Here is a 7,262-nt window from a genome sequence, read left to right as displayed (position 1 = left end):
TTAGAAAGATGGTAACAATAACCCTGTATACAAGACAGCAAAAGAGACACTGATGTATAGAACAGTCTTTTTGACTCTGTGGGAGAGGGAGAGGGTGGGAAGATTTGGGAGAATGGCATTGAAACATGTATACTATCATGTATGAAATGAGTCGCCAGTCCAGGTGCGATGCACGATACTGGATGCTTGGGGCTGGTGCACTGGGACGACCCAGAGGGATGGTACGGGGAGGGAGGAGGGTTCAGGATGGGGAACACATGTATACCTGTGGCGGATTCATTTTGATATATGGCAAAACCAATACAATATTGTAAAGTTTAAAAATTAAATTAAATTAAATTTTTTTAAAAAAGCACTGCAATGAGAAGCCGCAACCAGAGAGCAGTCCCTGGCTCGCCGCAACTAGAGAAAAGCCCACGCAGCAGTGAAGACCCAGCACGGCCAAAATAAATAAATAAAAATGCCCCTCCCTTAAAAAAAAAACCCTTCAATACACAAATGGCAATCATAACAGCATCCCCATGGCAGCCAGGAGCATGGCGAGGGGAGGGGAGGTTTTTACTCTCTCCTGCTCCCCTTGCCCACGCTCTGTGACCTGTGCGAGCATGAGGTCTTAGCGGAGGGCAGATCAAAGCCAGAAGAAGCATGGGAATTCCCTGGCGGTCCAATGGTTAGGACTCGGCACTTCCACTGCCATGGCCCAGGTTCAATCCCTGGTCGGGGAACTAAGATCCCTCAAGTGCTGGGGCATAGCCAAAAAAAAAAAGGGGGGGTGGTGTCAGCCAGAAGTAGGAGGGGTGGTTCCTGAAACTGATGTTGAGACAGACCAAGCACAGCAGGTCCCTCCAAAATGCCATGTCCCCACGTGGCAGCCTCCAGGGAAAGCCAGATCCAGTTAGGAGGTAGCGGAAGGTGGCTGTGATGGACAGGAGACTCAACCACCATTCCTCAGCATCCCGCTGGCCACATCTTTGGGGAACAGCGCTTTCCGAGGGCCTTCTGAGATTAGTTCCCTCTGTCAACCACAGACATGTGAGCTATCTGCCCGAGGAAAGCCGCTTAGGTCTTGGAACAGAGCTCTTATAAGAAGACAGGTCACACACAGGACTTCCCTGGTGGTCCAGCAATTAAAACTCCACACTCCCAGTGCAGGGGGCACAGGTTCGATCCCTGGTCAGGAAACTAGATCCTGTATGCTGCAACTAAGACCTGGAGCGACCAAATAAATAATTTAAACTTCTTTTTTTAAAAGAGTCAAGCTTACCAAAAAAAAAAAAGACTCACAAGATGGTCACACACACATGTTCCTGCTACATGACCAGCCGTGGTAACTAAAATGCAGGGCTCCAGAGCAGACATCAGGTGCACATTCTAAGTTTTAATGTTTACATGAAACATTCTGATATCTGATAATCTGCTCCATTGTACCCCTAATGCCCTAAGCCTACACAGTAACATCATTAATCAGGAGGATCCCTTAGACTGCAAGATCAAACCAGTCAATCCTAAAGGAAATCAATCCTGAATATTCATTGCAACGACTAACGCTGAAGCTGAAGCTCCAATACTTTGGCCACCTGATGCGAAGAGCCGGCTCACTGGAAAAGACCCTGATGCTCGGAGGGACTGGTGGCAGGAGGAGAAGGGGACGACAGAGGGTGAGATGGTTGGATGGCATCTCCGACTCAATGGACATGTGTTTGAGAAAGCTCCGGGAGTTGGTGATGGACAGGGAGGCCTGGAGTGCTGCGGTCCATGGGGTCACAAAGACTTGGACACGACTGAGCGACTGAACAACAATAACAACAACAATGAACATTCCTTGAGCTTAGTCTCAGAGCTGGTCCGGGTTAGGACCAGGGCTCCAGGTGCCACTGGAGAACAGCAAAGACAGTGAAGCAGGCGGACTGCATGAACTCTCCGCCTGCAGCAGACACGCAGACTGTGGGAAAGCCCTGGGCTCTGCACTGCTCCGTCTGCCTCTGCAGACGCCGCTCCACCCCTGAAGGACAGAGAATCATCCGAGGGAGCCCAGCCCCAAGCCAACACTGCGAAGGGACGACTGTGTAAAGAGTAGACAAGAACAGGTGTAGGAGGACGGTGCTGAGGCCATTCGATGGGGGGAAGGCAGTCTTTTCAACGATGGTGCTGGGAAAATTTAATATCCACAGGTGAAAGAAAGTAGCAGGACCCTTACCTTACACTAGACACAAAAATTAACCCCAAAATAGATCAAAGTTCTAAGTATGAGAGTCCACACTACAAAACTCTAAAAGCTTCATGACACTGGATTTGGCAACAACTTCATGGATATGACACCGAAAGCACAGGCAACGGAAGACAAAAACAGGTAAGTGGGACTTCATCAAAATGAAAAGTTTTGTACATCAGTGGACACCATCAACAGAGTAAGAGGACCCTCCCTGGTGGTACGTGGCTAAGCCTCCATGCTCCCAGTGCAAGGGTCCCCAGTTTGAGCCCTAGTCAGGAAACTAGACCCCACACGCTGCAACTAAAAATCCTACATGCCACAGTGAGGATGGACGATCACACAGGCTGCAACCAACCCAGGGCAGCCAAATAAAGAAATAAATACAGACAACAACAATGCAAAAGTAAGAAGGCAGTCCACAAAAAGGGAGAAAATATTTGCAAATTACATATCTGATAAGAGATTAATACAAAGAACTCCTGCAATTCAGTGACAAATGATCCAGCTGAAAAATAGGCAAAGGTACTGAAATACACATTTCTCTGAAGAAGGTACACAAATGAGTAAGCACACGAAAGGTTGATCAACGTCCAGTGATGAAGGAAATAAAAATCAAAAGCACAGTGAGAGACCACTTCAGTCTATTAGGATGGTTATTATCAAACGAACAGCAACAACAACAAAACAAAACAGAAAATACCAAGTGTTGACGAGAACGTAGAGAAATTGAAACACTGGTGCATTGCTGGTAAAAATGGGAAATGGTGTAGTCACTATGCAAAACAGTATTCCTCAGAAAAAGTAAACATAGAATTACTATGAAAGTGAAAGTGAAGTCGCTCAGTCGACCCCATGGACTGTAGCACCCAGGTCTCTGGCATTGCGGGCAGATGCTTTACCATCTGAGCCACCAGGGAATGACTCAGCAATTTCACTTCTGGGTATACAAACAAAAGGACTGAAAGCAGGGAATCAAACAGATATTTATACAATCCACATTCACAGCAGTATTCTTCAGAATAGCTAAAAGGTAGAAACAATCCAAAGTCCATCAATAAATGAATGAACAACATGTGGTCTATTAGGAATTCTCTGGCAGTCCAGTGGTTAGGACTCTCACTGCCAAGGGCCCAGGTTCAATCCCTGGTTGGGGAGCTAAGATCCTGCAAACTGCTCAGTGTGGGGGGAAAAAAACGTCTATCCAAACAAAGGAATATTAAGTTCAGTTCAGTTCAGTCACTCAGTCGTGTCCGACTCTTTGCGACCCCATGAATTGCAGCACGCCAGGCCTCCCTGTCCATCACCAACTCCCAGAGTTCATTCAGACTCACATCCATCAAGTCGGTGATGCCATCCAGCCATCTCCTCCTCTGTCGTCCTCTTCTCCTCCTGCCCCCAATCCCTCCCAGCATCAGAGTCCTTTCCAATGAGTCAACTCTTCACATGAGGTGGCCAAAGTACTGGAGTTTCAGCTTTAGCATCATTCCTTCCAAACAAATCCCAGGGCTGATCTCCTTCAGAATGGACTGGTTGGATCTCCTTGCAGTCCAAGGAACTCTCAAGAGTCTTCTCCAACACCACAGTTCAAAAGCATCAATTCTTCAGTGCTCAGCCTTCTCCACAGTCCAACTCTCACATCCATACATGACCACAGGAAAAACCATAGCCTTGACTAGACGGGAACTGGACTGACTTCCTCCTCTTTCACTTTCATCAAGAGGCTTTTTAGTTCCTCTTCACTTTCTGCCATAAGGGTGGTGTCATCTGCATAACTGAGGTTATTGATATTTCTCCCGGCAATCTTGATTCCAGCTTGTGCTGGAATATTATTTAACCCTAAAAAAGAAGGCAATTCTGATACTCACTACAACACGAGTGAATCTTGAGGACATTATGCTAAGTGGAACAAGCCAGTCACAAAAGGCTAAGTACTGTATGATCATATTACATTAGGTTCCCAAAGGAGTCAAATCCATAGAGACAGAGAGTAGAAAGGTGGTTGTTAGGGGCTAAGAAAGGTGGGGAATGGGGAGGGATTGTTAAATGTACAAAGTTTCAGTTCGAGGAGAGAAGGTTCTGGAGATGGGCAGTGGTGATGGTTGCCCAAAAATGTGAATATGAAACTGCACAACTCAGGTAGGACTCGAACTCTGGCCAAAACCCACACTGGGACTTGAACCCAAGGGCTGGGATTCAAATCCACTGTCTTTAAATAAGATCACAAACCTGATCTCGGGACTTAACAAAGTTCAGGTTCTTTATGTCTCAGTGTAGAAGGAAACCAGTGAGGCAAAGTGATAAGTGATGAAAGGTACGCAGTTCAGTATTTGCCAATGAAACAACTGACAAAGGATGAATCTCCAGAACATAGAAGCGGTTCATGCAGCTCAAGATCAAAGAAACAAACAACCCAGGACTTCCCTGGTGGTAACAGTGGTTAAGAATCTGCCTTGCAATGCAGGGGATGTGGGTCTGATCCCTGATCAGGAAACTAAGATCCCACATGCAGCAGAGGAACTAAGCCCATCTGCCACAGCCAGAATGTTTGTGCACCTCAATGAAAGAGCCTACGTGCCGCAACCAAGACCCCACACAGCCAAATAAATATTCTTTTAAAAATTTAAAAATGGGCGGGAGAATTAAATAGACATTTCTGCAAAGAAGACAAACAGATGGCCATCAAACACATGAAAAGATGCTCAACATCACTAATTGTTAGAGAAATGCAAATCAAAACCACAAGGAGGTATCCCCTCACAATGGTCAGAAAGGCCATTATCAAAAAATTAGCAAACAATAAATTCTGGAGAGGGTGTGAGAAAAGGGAATCCTCTTACACTATTGGTGGGAATGTAAATTGATGTAGCCGTTATGGAGAACAGTACAGAGGTTCCTTAAAAAAAAAAACTAAAAATAGAACTACCATATGACCCAGCAATTCTACTACTGAGCATATACCCTGAGAAAAGTGTAATTTGAAAATATCCATGCACCCCAGTGTTCATGGCAGGCTTCCTTTTGTGGCTCAGTGGTAAAGAATCTACCTGCCAATGCAGGAGGCTTGGGTTCAATCCCTGGGTCAGGAAGGTCCCTTGGAGAAGGAAATGGCAACCCACTCCAGTATTCTTGCCTGGGAAATCCCATGGGCAGTCTGGTGGGCTACAGTCCACAGGGTCGTAAAAGAATCAGACATGACTTTGTGACTAAACAACAAATGTTTGTTGCAGTGCTATTTACAACAGCCAAGACATGGAAGCAACTTAAATGTCCATCAACAGAGAAATGGATAAGGAAGATGTAATACAGATATACAATGGAATATTATGCAAACATTAAAACGGAATGAAATTGGGTCACTTGTTGAGTCTGTCATATAGAGTGAAGTCAGGAAGAGAAAAACATCATATATTAACCCATATATATAGAATCTAGAAAGATGGTACCGATGAACCATCAGCTTGGCAGGGATACATGTGCAGACGTATGGACCCAGAGACTCGTGGACACAGAGCGGGAAGTGGATGGTGGGGCAGATTGAGAGAGTAGCCTTGACATATACACAGGACCACGTGTAAGACAGCCAGCCAGTGGGAAGCTACCGCATAGCACAGGGAGCTCAGCTCAGTGCCCCGTGATGACTTAGAGGGGTGGGGTGGGAGGCGGGGTGGGCAGGAAGTATGTAGACATACAGCGGATTCACTTTGTTGTACAGCAGAAACTAACACAACATAGTAAAGCAGTTATACCTTAATTTAAAACAGAGAGAGACACACATTTCATAGACGGAATTCAAAAGGCAGGAGTGTCCCTGGGAGAAACAGACTTTGCAGACAGGGTGTGGGCCGTCTCAGAAGGCAAGAGGCCCTGAAAGAGAGGATGGTAGTTTTTATGGGCTGGCTAATTTCATAGGCTAATCAATATGTGAACCGTGAACTTCCAGATGTTCAAGCTGGTTTTAGAAAAGGCAGAGGAACCAGAGATCAAATTGCCAACCTCCGCTGGATCATGGAAAAAGCAAGAGAGTTCCAGAAAAACATCTATTTCTGCTTTATTGACTATGCCAAAGCCTTTCACTGTGTGGATCACAATAAACTGTGGAAAATTCTGAAAGACATGGGAATACCAGACCACCTGACCTGCCTCTTGAGAAATTTGTATGCAGGTCAGGAAGCAACAGTTAGAACTGGACATGGAACAACAGACTGGTTCCAAATAGGAAAAGGAGTGCGTCAAGGCTGTATATTGTCACCCTGCTTATTTAACTTCTATGCAGAGTACATCATGAGAAACGCTGGGCTGGAATCAAGATTGCCGGGAGAAATATCAATCACCTCAGATATGCAGATGACACCACCCTTATGGCAGAAAGTGAAGAGGAACTAAAAAGCTTCTTGATGAAAGTGAAAGACGAGAGTGAAAAAGTTGGCTTAAAGCTCAACATTCAGAAAACGAAGATTATGGCAGCTGGTCCCATCACTGCATGGGAAATAGATGTGGAAACAGTATCAGACTTTATTTTTGGGGGCTCCAAAATTACTGCAGATGGTGATTGCAGCCATGAAATTAAAAGACGCTTACTCCTTGGAAGAAAAGTTATGACCAACCTAGATAGCATATTCAAAAGCAGAGACATTACTTTGCCAACAAAGGTCCGTCTAGTCAAGGCTATGGTTTTTCCTGTGGTCATGTATGGATGTGAGAGTTGGACTGTGAAGAAGGCTGAGCACTGAAGAATTGATGCTTTTGAACTGTGGTGTTGGAGAAGACTCTTGAGAGTCCCTTGGACTGCAACCAGTCCATTCTGAAGGAGATCAGCCCTGGGATTTGTTTGGAAGGAATGATGCTAAAGCTGAAACTCCAGTACTTTGGCCACCTCATGTGAAGAGTTGACTCATTGGAAAGGACTCTGATGCTGGGAGGGATTGGGGGCAGGAGGAGAAGGGGACGACTGCCGGGGTCCAGCCCCAGCTGATCCAGGGTATTCGAAGCGGGGACGGCGTTGGCGAGGATCAGGATACAATAGCTTCAGTTAGATATTAATTAGAGATGT

The 7,262-nt window shown here is 45.7% G+C and overlaps 1 non-coding gene across 1 annotated transcript; it reads left to right on the top strand.

Moving 5' to 3' along the window:
• The first annotated feature begins 653 nt into the window (after window positions 1-653).
• TRNAG-UCC (transfer RNA glycine (anticodon UCC)) lies at window positions 654-725 on the top strand. Its single transcript has one exon. It is a non-coding gene; the product is annotated as a tRNA-Gly (tRNA).
• The last annotated feature ends 6,537 nt before the right edge of the window (window positions 726-7,262 follow it).

The sequence above is a fragment of the Bos taurus genome, chromosome 17, assembly GCF_002263795.3.
Source record: "Bos taurus isolate L1 Dominette 01449 registration number 42190680 breed Hereford chromosome 17, ARS-UCD2.0, whole genome shotgun sequence".
In the NCBI taxonomy this organism is placed as follows: domain Eukaryota; kingdom Metazoa; phylum Chordata; class Mammalia; order Artiodactyla; family Bovidae; genus Bos; species Bos taurus.
Note: the sequence above shows the minus strand (reverse complement) of the source record. Positions and strands in the feature narration are given on the sequence as shown.